Here is a 13,600-nt window from a genome sequence, read left to right as displayed (position 1 = left end):
GGAACAAACTCGCTCACCTTTGTTGGTGCTACCTCCTTCCCAAATCCTGGCCTCCCCTCCTCGGGCTATAATCCCCGCTGTTCACAAAGAGCAAAGAAGGAAAACCTGCAAAACTAGCAACTTAATGGCAAACACTTGGGACCCCAAGTGACTCCAAATAAAATGAAGCTTAGGTAATCTAGTACCGAAATTTATTTGAATCCGTCATTCTTTCACGATTTAGCCAACTACTATGCCCTGATAGGTCCGAACAAACTTCTGAGAACCCTGAACTAATTCAGGAGAATCAGAAAGTGAAACATAAATAGGAAGTGACACTGTTTCCATGTTTAAATTTAATATAACAAGCAAATGGCAAAGTCTAAAAAGCTAGGTTTTAAAATTCTTCGGATTCTTACAGGTATCATTAAGATCCAGTTAAGGCTACGGCTCAGTAATCACATAGTGGGATTAAAATATGTCAAAAGCAAATAGAACTGGAAATAACTGTGTTTCTTCATTAATGAAGAAATGTTTTGGTAAATGAAGACATGTGCTGTTAAAGGCTTAAATAAAAATATAAACCTTTTATAAGTTGCTACCCATTTCTTCTCCTCCCAAATCTCTTAAAAAAAAATTTTTTTTTAACAATCAGACTTACTACCTTTCTAAGGGGCTCAAAACTACTGATTGTATGATTTCTCTGAACATGAGACTACATACCTGGGCTACTTGTGGTATCCCTTACCCCAAATTAAGTAAATTTCCACCTTTGGGGTGATGATGGCAAAAGCGTATAAGGGTGAGAGAAGATGGTCCCAGCAATTTAAAACAAAAATAAGCAAATAAAACGTCCAAATCTCAAAATCAACACATTCTTTTCTTTAAATAGTTGCTTGAAACTGTTCTCTTTACATTTTAAGGGATTATAATAGATTTTTAAAAGTTAAGTATTCTCCTGACGTGCAGCCAGGGTAACCTGCAGACTTGCCCCCAGCCGGCCTTGAACGCGGGGAGCACGCGGAGACGTCCCAGGCCCCGGCTGCCCAGACAGGAGGCCCACATGTCTCCGCACCGACGGCCCCCCTCCTGGGCAGAGGAGAAAGAAGGAAAGCAGGTTCTAATGGGGCCCTCCCCGTTCTGTGGAAACACAATCCCCAGAGCAGCACCGGGCTAGCTGGCTAGCTCGTTCTGGGCCCTTCTGGGAAGCAGCAGCACCCGCCGAGGGAAGAGACCCTGAGGGCGGCACCTTCATTAGCCTCTTGGTCCACACCGCCCGCACGCAGGAGGAAGGCAAGTCGGGCCCCACTTCAGAGTCTTGTCCTCAACTCACCTCAGTGAACTCACTTTCTAAAGATGGAGTAGAGAACTAAATGATTTCTAACAAAGGAAGCATTTAGGGTTGCCAGCTCCCCAGGTTTAGCCTGGGCCGTCTGGGAAAGCACAGGGCTCCTCTGAATCCTGAGGTCACCTTTCATTAAACCACAGGAGCTGCTGCTTTGAGCTGAGACCAGGCTCCCTCTAGTCGGTTCTGTGCTGGTCCCATCTCTGTGGCTGCCTCTGGGACAACCCAAACACCACAGACTATTAGCCTTAAAAGGAGAGAAAGGGTTAGTATTAGGAGGAGCAGGCTCTGCTTTTCCAGGTGCAAATTAGAAAGACAGGATCTTGCTCTGTGTAAATTAACTTAAATGAAAGGCTTCGAGGGGAGGGATGGAAGATGAACAAAACTGAACTGCCACTCAGTGAAAAACCTCCCAGAGTTTTTCAAATGCCTGAATAAGGTAAAAACTTCACTACCATTTCCCAACCAACTGCTCTAGATTTTTTTTTCCATTCACTATAATGGGTTTCCTCTATATCACTTTCTACAAAGTATACTTTTATTCTCTGGTTTCTCTCATCCCAAGATTAAGTTGCTATTACAGAAAACCAGCTAGGAATATCTCTTGGGAAAGGTCCAGAATATTATTATTGTTTCAAAAATGAATTTTAGGTTTCTGGGCAATAGACAGGTTGAGCACGTGGAAGGCCTTAGAATCCAGCTAGCTACCTGGGAACACAGGCAGTACTCCAAGCCTGGAGATACAGATGAGGCATAGGTCATGTGAACTACTGAGAAGTAGTGTGAGGCAGCTGAAAAAAGTTCCAGAATCAGTCTAGGTGACATTTTGAACCTTCTCGAGCATGCCTTCCTCATCTTCAATTCACTTAACATTTATAGGGCACCTGGTATGTACCAGCTTCTGCTGGAGATACTGGAAACACACAGAAAAACAGAAAATAATATCTACCTTTCAGAGTTAAGCTTATGAATATGGGATGGATATATATATATATATATATATATATATATATATATATATATATATGGAAATGCCTGGTGCATGGTAGGTGCCTGGGAATTACTGGTCACTATTATTATGTTTTACATCTGACTTGTGGTCAGAGTGTTTTGTAAGTTTAGTGCACAAATGACAAGTGTCCTAAACTCATTTCTATATAAAACTGCCAAGAGCTGGTTATCGTTTTACCTCAAAGAATGTGAGGATAAAATCACTTTAAGTCTGAACCCTTCAGTTCTGCCCTAATTCTAACTGGAGTCCCTCTGGTCTCCAAAGCTCACCCTCCACCTCACTTCTTTCCAGCCACTGGTCAATAAGGTCAATCTCCCAAACTTGTCTGATTACATCATTCACCTGAAACACTTAATAAACTAACAACTCCCAGATGCTACCCCGAACATAATGAGTAAGAGCCCCTTGCACCCTCCAACCCACTCATGGTTATACATGCTTTAAGAGATTCTTCTCTTCTCCAGCATACTTTAACTCCACCTTCTGAATAAGGTAAAACTCCTCACCTTCAAATAGCTGAGGTCACTCTCCTCAGGTTTCCATGATAGGCTCTTTGACCCTTTCTCCATGGCTTAGTTTTAGACCAAATGGTTTGGCCACAATCTAACAGAATCAACTACCTCAGCTGGGCCCCCAACACCTCAGCAAGGCACATTTTGGTTTAGTTCTATCCCTTCCTGTCACCGTTCTAGAATTTCCCTATAAAAGGATTATTTTAAATTACTACAAATCTCTAAAAAGTTACCTTTTTCATAAAATAACTTTCTTAGTTTATCAATTCCCAAACTGAGTCCAATGGATATGCAAAATATACATAATCAAGGACCAGTTTTAGGGAACAGAAATGGAAGCTATTTGTTAAAATTTTCAAAATCAGTGATCAACCTAACATAGACATGGAAAAGTCCATTTATTCTCTAGAAAACCTTTTTTTTTTTTTTTTTTTTTTTAGGTAAACTACACCCAACATGGGGCTTGAACTCACAACCCCGTGATTAAGAGTTGTATGCTCTATTGACTGAGCCAGCCAGGCGCCCCTTTCATTTCTTTAAAAAAGTAATAAATGCAAAGCCAGACCTGCATTGAAGGTGACTCATGCCTCTGTTTTGCTTTGTTTAAATATTTATTAGATCCTTACTATGAGGGGAAAAAACCCCAGGAACACTGTTGGAAACAAAAATGTCCACAACATCGCCCATGCTTCAAAGAGGTCAACTTCAGTGGAAGATATACTGACGGAGCACCTGAGGAGAGGCATGAGGTGTAAATGGCACATTCAGCCTGGGAATCCATCCATTCAACCATCCAAGGAACATTTACTACGCACTCACCATGCAAGACCCTCAATTAGTAATCATCCCTACATTCAAGTAAGGGGGGGGGGGGGGGACAAGGAGACAATCGGACAACACTGAAAAGGACAAGTGTTCTCAAAAGTACAGATAAAGTGCTAGACGAATTTAAAGAAAATTACAGATGACCTAAAATAAAGCTCTGGAACGTAATGAGGATATGCAGAATGGAAAGGGCCATTCTTTTCTTTCATGGAGGCCAAAATCAATGAAGAGCATTCTGGAAACATGTTATAATTCTTTATATCCCTGCTAGATATAAAGAGATCACGGGCTCTCATTGCCTTTTGATATCAGTTGGTAAGGAGAGTACCTCTGGAGTAGGCCACGAAAATGGCCTGCCCTGGCATGAATGCTATTTCCATACACAGCAAAAAAAAATACAGCATTACCCACACAGCAGAGCACACACTCACTACCATCATATACCCTTGCAACTTCATACTGTTTACCAGGAGTCCAGGAATTAATGAGATATGATGGATGACAAAGCCTTTTTTAATTACTTTAATTACACACACATATAATTAATATAATTTTCCCCATAACTTATTTGTATATGTACTCAAATCTTTCCACTTGAATTTGTATAGTTCCAGTATTCCTAACATGCGCTTTCTACCCGATGTTTAAGTTTCATACTTAATCGCCTAAATGAAAATCCTGCCATCTTTTTATAACCGACCTACCCAAACTCAACACCAATATTCCAGAAGAAAAAAAAAACAAAAAACAAAAAAGAAACCCACCAACATTCAGGGTGCAAGAACTACCACAAAATTATTAGCTGCCTGGGACAAGTTCAGAATACTACATCCTTTCACTCTATCCCTTCCAACAGGGTTTAGTCTAAGGAACTGAAGAATGTTAGCACCTAAACACTGCCAACAGGAGTACAAACTGAGAGGACTTAGAATGTTTTTCTGAGTGGAAATCAAACTTTTTCCTAAAGTACTGAAGATGATCAAATGGAATAGAAAATATGACAAGTCTAATTGTACATCCCTGGTTTTTAGATGACTCACAGTGAAATTCAGGATTGATTACGTTGCCTTTATGTGCCTACGTGGTCTGTAGATATTAATAAACTACCTGGTTCGTCTAAATATTAAAATGTCTTTTTTTATTCCCCCTCCAGAGATCTATTACTTTTAAACAGTTTCTTAAATTCAAGACCGTTAATAAAATGAAGACACTCTCATCTCTAAAAACAGCCTAGGGGAATCTCTCTTTAGAATGCAAAAGAAAGAGATTGGGGGGGGAGGGGGGGGGACATGGACACAACTACCTACAAACCGGCAAGGAGGCAGACCAAGGGGGAGCAAAGAGACAAACCGAGATGGTGTGGAATAAATTTCCTTCCATATTTTTCTTTGTTTTTTATTGTGGTAAAATATACATAACAAAACATGTATCATTTTGACCATTTTTAAGCACACAGTTCAGTGGCATTAAGTACATTCACAATGTTGTGCAACCATCACCAAGATTCATTTCCAAAACTTTATTACCCCAAATGGAATCTCTATCCCCATTAAACAGTAACTTCTATGCCCCCTCCCCTTAGCCCGCCGTTCATCTCTATTCTACTCCTTGACTGTGAATTTACCTCTTCCAGGTACCTTACAGAAGTGGAAATACACAGTATTTGTCCTTTTGTAAGTAGTTTATTTCACTTAGCATACCGTTTTCAAGGTTCATCCATGTTGTAGCATGTAGAGGAATTCCAGGCCTTTTTATGGCTCAATAGTATTCCACTGTAAGTGTACACCATTCGTCTGTGAATGGACACTTGGGCTGTTTCCACCATTCTGATATTGTCAATGCTGCTGCTATAAACACTGGCGTACAAGAATCTGTTGGAGTCCCTGCTTTCAATTATTTCAGGGGGTACATACCAAGAATGGAGTTGCTACATAATTATATATTTAATTTCTCAAGAAACCACAAAACTGTTTTCCATGAAGCTCTACCTTCTACATTCTCAACAGCGATACAAGAGGGTTCCAATCCAATGTACTTTTAAGTCTTTTCTGATTCACTAATTCAGAATAATATTTACTTCTATTACTCTAAATTGGAATTATTTCTCTTGAGACAAGAAAAGCCCCAAGAAAAACCAGAAACAACAATATCTAAAGACAGTATTTTCTGCCTAAACTTACACAACGGAAGATACAGTTTGAGAAAAAAAAAAAACTTCAAAATATAAAAGGAAGCATAATATCCTAGAAATATATTAAGCATCCCGCACATACAACTTGTACTATAAAAACTGGTCAATGTGACCCCTAGAAAGTCACATACTAGAAAAGTTCATTGTCTGAGTAACTGGACGTAAATATACAGAGGTCTTTTTAAAGACCCTTACTCTTCTTACCAGTCAGTTCGTTCAGTACCTGGAATTAAACAGCCCAGGAAGGTCTCGCTTTAGGAAAAGCAGAGGAGGAGGGTGCCTAAAGGGCTTATTTAAATACTACTCGCAGGCCTTTCCACAAGGCAGGGGAGATGGGCAACTAAAAGCAATAATGATGTTCTTAAACCTTTAACACCTGCTCTCACCGATCTGTCATCAAGTCCTTACAGGTGATAAAAGAACTTTAACAAGTAGGGAAGCGAATGTCAACAGAAAAACTCCAAAACAAATCAACAGGCCTAACTGGAGTCTACTAGTGGGAGGAGGGGGTGACAGATATTTGCTTGTTGTTGTGATTTACTCTGCATACAAAAATATAGTTCTAACTTTTACTAGTAAACTGTTCCTAGCCTGGGATAGCACTGAGTAAGCCCCCCAGTGTCCAAAGGCTCCTACGATTCGATGAAAGGCCCAGCAGAACTAGCTCCAATCCCTACTGCAGTTTTACACTGTTTTTAAGTAAACTGATTTTTCCAAAGTGCTTAAAAGTAGCTTGTTCTCCTAATTTGGGAAATATTCCCTCTTATAATCTATTTAAACCCCTGTTACAGTAAAACCTTTTCATATAGAGTAGGAAACCAAACTGTATCCTAGACTTGCCTGGATAATTGCAAATTCCTAATTAGTTACATCAAGAACAATGCAGTTATTTTTAATAGAGACCCCTCTTTCACCAGTTGTGGAGAAGCTGAGTCCCTTAAGAGTAAATTAAATCATGCTATTTCCTGGGATTTTAGGGTTTTCAATTACTTCTCAAACGTACTACATTTGCTTGTGTATAAAGACAATTTTCTAACAATTATTTCAACAGAAAGCTTTTCATAATTGAAGACTATGAGTTGGTATTCTACTTAGTTTAAGTAAACTTTTCTGATTGGTTGCCTTTACAAAAATCTTTGTCTTCCAGAGTCAAAACAGGGATGTAACAGAAGCTTTAAATTCAAATATAAATTTAGTTTTTTTTAAACATAGCCTGTAAGTCCTCCAATTTTAACAATTCTCAAATTTCAGAAAGGATCAAAGAATCAAAGTTGCCACCACCCTGCCCTAAGTGTCCGGTGACAGACACTATTCTCTACACAACATTCCAAAAATATGAGCAAAATACCCCTATGAATTAATTTTTAAAAAATGCTTTGCATTTGCCCCCCCCCAAAAAAAAAGTCATCGTAGAATATTCCATTAACAAAGAATCTAGCCTAGAACTTAATAAATGCCGTTTGAGGCCATAAACAAGTGAATGAAATCAAATTAATTTTAAACTTAAATACAACCATTTAAAACAGATACTTACTAGAATCTCAAATACAGCTAACCTTGGCTCAATACCATCTCACTAAAATCTTCTCCCTCCAGCTATTTAAAACTGACAAGCAGTTGTCAAGATATCAAAGAAACAAAACACTAGGAGCCAGTGCCTGAAACAACAATGAGTACTGCCAAGGGCATCTCATCGGTCAAGGGCACTGAAAATTACAATCCAGGAGTTTCAGAATGCTAACCTTGCACATCTCAACTACGGGCAAAAAAGACAAAGACTCAAAGATGGATCCACTTCCAAAATGAGAAATACCCCCACCGGTAGATGGCTCAACACTGTATCTACCTTTTCTATTTACATTTGGTGGCTTAAAAACTTTCCGTTCCCCTATCGCCTCTCCCAACCCCACATACTTTTGGTCCACAAGGACTGATCCTAGACCCTAAACCTGCACCATAGACAACTCCCCTCCGGAGAAGCTAGGGCCCAGCCTCTCCAGAGATGTACCTTGCAAAGCACCCAAGTATCAAGTCCTCCTCCCAGTGAACCTGGGCTTGACTTCTACAGAGCCCTGCCTCGAACTAACCACAATGATTCAAGTATTTTCTGCCTTGCTGAAACACAGAACACCATATAGGCTTTATACTTTTCTAATGATTTATTTGAGAGACAGAGAGAGAGAGAAAGTGCGAGAGTGCGGGGAAGAGCAGAGGGAGAGACCAAGAAAAACTTGAGCAGACTCCTCGCTGAGCACAAAGCCTATGCAGGGCTTGATCCCATAACCCGGAGATCATGACCTGAGCTGAAACCAAGAGAGTCGGACGCTTAACCTACTGCGCCACCCACCGACCCCACCATACTTTATATTTTAAGGCAAACAAGTGTGTGTGTACGCACTTATGAACATTTTCTTATATTCAAAGGCATTCCGAGTAAACTAAAGAATAAAGCTTCTCCTCAAGCACTTAAGTGGATTCCCAATTGCCACAAGGATGAGAATTTAGGTTCGCTTGAAAATATCTCACCACAAAAAACTCTCATTTAATGGATTAACCTCACTGATGTTAAGAAATGGCAATTATGATTTCTAAAATGGAAACACAGGTAAGTTGCAAAGCTCCCTCTACCCTGAAAATATTCTCCTCCCCCCCATTCTCAGCTGTAATTACTGAAAGTTCAAATAATAGGCTAAGATAATATACAATGACTAAAGCCTTATGCCTCTATCATTCAGTATTCAAAGTTCCTCTGAAAGATTGCACACTTCTTTCCCCCAAGAAAAACCCCATATCAAGCAGACTGTCGTGTCCACGTCAGCAAAGCTAGCCAGCTATTAGCTACATCTAAGGAAACACTTCTCCAAAACATGGAGCGGGATGACTTACGCACAGTACAATTTGTGAGAGGTCACAAATCAACTATTCTATCAGGACAGGGAGAAAATGAACACAGCAATCCAAAGCTTTAAGCTTTATTTAGTCATCAAAAATAGAAAAATTATTTTTCAAACTGTCCACTTGCAATTTGGAGGTCCCTCAAAAGGTGCAAAGTAATAAATCAGGAACGTCTATTTAAAAGTTTGGAATATAACAGAATATAAGGCTTTACCACACACTTTTCGATACTGACTCATTAATCCCTTGGATGACCATTTTTTTTTTTTCCCTTGGATGACCATTAAAAAAAAATAAAAAGTATGGATGAGATGTCTTCTCTTTATAACAAAATCAGGAAACCCAAACTGAGAGAGGTTCAGAAGTTTATGAAAAATACACAGTTAAAAAGTAAAGTAAGTCCTTGGCAGGTCTCACTAGACATTTAAGATTTCTAATGCCTGCCCATTATTTGCCCATCTTTCAACATCTTTTAAGATTTTAGTAAGTCTCTCATTTGTATTAAGCGCCTTGACGTTCGAAAACTGGAACCATGTATCATGAGTTAAATGGTGTTTCCCATACTGGTCACACTCACGAGAACACTGTAGTCCTATTTATAACGTGGTCTTTATCCTGGTTCCTTGAAAATAACTATGCTCCCAAGGGTCAGGAATGGGTATGAAAAGGGTGTTTCAGCTATCTCAACAGTGTCATTAACTAATGACTTACCTGTAATTGAATTTACAAGTCTGAGAGAGCTGGAGGCCATGCAATTCACATTACACTAAAGTAATACAGATCAATTTAAAACTGATTTACAAGTGTAGGTCTTTCAGGATCCTGTAATGCTCTAGCATCAGGATCATGAACTGCAATTAATCCTAGGAAGTACAATAACTATGAAAGGCAAACAGATTCAGATAGATTTATAATGAACCTAGAAGCTACTTCTTTAAAAATTCTAATAAAAAGATTACTTTATCATTTGTCTTTTCCTGAAAATAGTATGCCCTCCCCACCCAAAAAAAAAAAAAACAACGTATTCAGTTACTGGACATTTATGGATAGAATCCAGATAAATGCTCACTTTAACAGAAGCTCGAATTTCCACTATTTCATTCAAAATCAAGAAAGTCGTTGAAATTCCTTCTTATCAAATGAATTCTAAAATGCAACAGAGATAAATTAAACTCACTAATCAGAAAACTACTTGACCATTTGCCACCAAGAGTATTTCTGGCTGTTTGCTTTCTTCTTAAATACATTCTTCCCAAGTCATAGATGAAATCTAGTGTTTTATATTTGAATTTATTCTCTGATAGTAAAGCAATGATTTTAATTCTTCAGATTAATTCTGCAACTACATTAGGAAAAGTGAACGATGGTTTCTCTGTATTATTTACCTGCCACTTATGGAGTCATATGAAACATGGTTAGCAGGTAAACATGGTTATTAGCGGACCTTTTTTTTTTTAGCCTCCCATCAATGATATTTCATATTGCCTGTTTACACTCCTTTATTATGCTAAAATAATCCACATGCTCTGCCTTTCCAGCAATTCCAAACAAGAAAATGTCATTTAAATTTCTGTCCATCAGTTTAAACTATGTTACGTAAGCATTAAAAAAAAAAGTGTTCATTTTATCCACTCAAGGTATAAAAGCAAAACTGAGCTATAGCTAACTCAGGATTTAACTTCCATTAGAAGGTGGAATCTAAGCATCTTCTGGTGGTAAAAAAAAAAAAAAAAAAAAAAAAAGAAAGAAAAAAAAGAAAAAAAAAAAACAGCGAACTAGATCTAAATAGCAGCATGATCCAGTTAAACGTGAACATACTGGGGAGTCAGAAAGTTCTACGTTGTGATTTCCATATGGTAACCACGAGCCACAAGTAGCAGTTTAAAATGATTAAAAGTAAATACATATATTTCTTAAAAGTAAATAAAATGTAAAATGGAGTTCCTCTGTTGCACCGGCCACATCTCAAAGGCACAACAGCTAAGGAGCCTTGTGTCTGCCACACTGGATGTGGATAGCACTGGTCTAGGGCCACTTCCCTCACCAAAGAAAACCCTGCTGTCGGGAGCATTGCGATCTTAGACAAACCAGTTTAATTCCTGTGACCCTCAATACCCTTGTCTGTAAAATGTCCGTAAGATCACATAAATTTAAAGACTGTTAATATATCTTAAAAAAGCACACACAGGGCTTAGGACACTTCAGATATCCAAGAAAGAGTAGTTACCAATACAACCCTCTATCAGACTTTGGCCAATGGTGGCAACCCCGAACAAGCCACTTTCCCCCCCCCCGGGCCTCATTTTCCTAAACTGCAAAGTTTAAGAAGTTCTCCTGGCGAACTTCGAAGGGCACTACCAAGTCCTACCACGTTAAATGAAGTGTGAGGCAAAAGGGGCACAATCTCCTTCTGAATAAATTACTACCTAGGCTCCTGTAGCCTTGCAACCAATCTCAAGCTTTCTCGCAAAAACCCCAGAAGACTGGCTCTCCAACAGTCCACAGTCCGATGTGGGCTATTTATAAAGTCTGTCTTAAAAGGTTACGGGAATATCCTTCTGAAACTGTATATACTGTAATTAGAAACTACAACCCTTATTCCATGATGGTATCTTGCACTTTTAACATCTCTTTTAAGTGAACACTATCTTTACAGCAAGTTTTTCTTAGTATTTAAACCAAGACGCTTTAAACGCATACATTATGAGTCTAAACACAACTTTTTAATGATTTTTTTTTTTTTTTTTTACCAGCGAGGCCTCATTCTTAACCAGTTTGTGGGTGACCCTCTAGTGTCTAAACAATGTAAGAATGAACACCCTCACGGATGAGGTCCCCTTGCAGGGCCACAAACATGCCCAGAGACTTCTTACTCTGTTTAACGGCTGCTCCCTGGGAACCAGGAAACTGAAGGTCTGTCCCCAATGACGGGAACCAAGCCCCCCCCCCCCACAAGGCACACAACCAGGGCCCCTGGCCTCCTTGGGATATGGGGCTGCCCCCTGCCCCCCGCCCATCCAGGCCCCCAGAGTCACAGCTTTAACTTGAACAGTGGAAGAGCAACTCTGGGGAGGAGAAATCAGAACAGAGCAGTGCATTTTTGCCCAAGGCCTGTAGCCTCAAAAAAAAAAAAAAAAAAAAAAAAGTGTTATTCCAGAGCAGATTCCTTTTCTTCCGGGTCCGTCTGCTCCGTCTGACTCTTTGCCCACAACCGCGGTGCCTCCCCTTTCCTAATGCCCCACCTCTCGCCACTCTTCCCCAAAAAAAAAAAAAAAAAAAAAAAGTGGCTTACTCCTCTCCTTCAGTTTTCCCTAGCAGGGCCTGGAAACTGGAGGAAATGCAAATCAAATTAGCTGCACATTAAAAACTAAGCGGGCAAGCAATCGAAGGTGCCCACCCAACAAAAGAGGTGTCCCGTTCCAAGACATGCTCAAGCCTGGGTGTCGGGAGGGAAGGGAGACTCGAAGCCCACCGGGATGGGGAGATGGGGAGATGGGGGGGCGGGAGCGGGGCTGGGGGTGGGAGTGGGGATGGAGGTGAGAGTGGGGATGGGGGTGAGGATGGGTGGGAGTGGGGATGGGATGAGGATGGCGGTGGGAGTGGGGATGGGAGTGGGGATGGGATGGGCTGGGGTGCGGGTGGGGCGGGGGGCGCGCTGAGCGTCGGCGCATCCCGGCCAAATCCCACAATGTTTCAAGGAATCGCGGGGCTGAAGGGAGAATAAAAAGTTGCGACTCCGGAGGCGGCGAGCGGACGGCGGCGCGGGGCTGCGCGCGGGGAGGGAGCGGGGCCGCGGCTCCGAGCCCCCCGCGCCTCGGCCCCCCCGCGCGCCGCCCCCGCCCCCGCTCCCCTGACCCCCGGGCCCTTGCACAGCCGCGGGCGGGCCCCCGCCCCTCCCCCCCGCGGCCGGGGCGCCCCTCGGCGTGGCCGAGTGACCCGGGCTGCGCCGCCCGCTCTCCGGAGCGCCCGCCGCTCCCCGCCCGGCCTGCAGCGCTGGGCTCGCCGCCCCCAGCCCGGGGGGAGCCGGGGGAGCCGGGGGGCCGGGGGGGCCGGGGGGGCCGGCAGCGGGGCCCGGGGGCAGGCCGGGCGGGGAGGACGTGGCGCGCGGAGGTGGCCGGCGCGGGGCGGGGGAGTGTCCTCGCCGCGGGCAGCCCGCGCCCCCCCGACCCGCCCAGCCCGGCCCGGCCCGGCCCCCGCCCTCAGCCTCGGAAAGTGACACGTCGAAGGTTCCCCGGCCCCGCGCCCCCCCCGCCCGCGGGCCGCGATCCTGCCGCGGGGACTCCGGGGGGGCCGATTCCGCGGACCGAGTCTGCGGGAGGGACGGGACGGGGCGGGCGGGGGGGGCGCTGCCCGGGTTTTTTCCTTTTTTTTTTCAGCAAAAAAATGTACCCGCTCCTCTCCGCCGTCCACGCGCAGGCCCAGCCGGGGCGGGGGGGGGGGCGCGGGGACCCCGGACCGCGGCGGGGGACCCCGAGGCGGCGGCCGACCCCCCCCCCTCCCCCCCCCCCCGGCCCGAGCCCAAGTCTGGCGCCAAGTTTCCCCGGGAAGCCGGGCGCGCCGGGAGCGCTCGGGCCGCGCCGCAGTCGGCGGGCCGGGCGTCCGGACGGGGCTTCCCGCGCGCGGGGGTCCCGAGCCCCCCCGGCCCCCCCGGCCCCCCGGCCCCCCGGCCCCCGCCCCGCCCCCACCCCGCGCGCCCTACCTGCCCTCGGGCCGATCGCGGGGCTCGGGGCGCCACCCGCGGGCCGCCCACGCCTTCCCGGCCGGCAGCCGAGGACCCCGCCGCGCCGCTGCTCCCGCCGCCGCCGCCGCCGCTCTCCCCGCCTCCTCCTCCGGCCGCCGCC

The 13,600-nt window shown here is 43.8% G+C and overlaps 1 protein-coding gene across 1 annotated transcript in view; it reads right to left on the bottom strand.

Annotated features, from left to right (window-relative positions):
- Nucleotides 1-13,600, bottom strand: part of FNDC3B (fibronectin type III domain containing 3B) — a 339,644-nt gene extending 326,044 nt beyond the window's left edge. Inside the window, 1 exon segment of the mRNA XM_025425602.3 lies at nt 13,459-13,600. The gene's annotated coding sequence lies outside the window, so the exon portion shown is untranslated.

Source organism: Canis lupus, chromosome 34 (assembly GCF_003254725.2).
Source record: "Canis lupus dingo isolate Sandy chromosome 34, ASM325472v2, whole genome shotgun sequence".
Lineage (NCBI taxonomy): Eukaryota > Metazoa > Chordata > Mammalia > Carnivora > Canidae > Canis > Canis lupus.
This window is presented reverse-complemented; position numbering and strand designations above follow the sequence as displayed.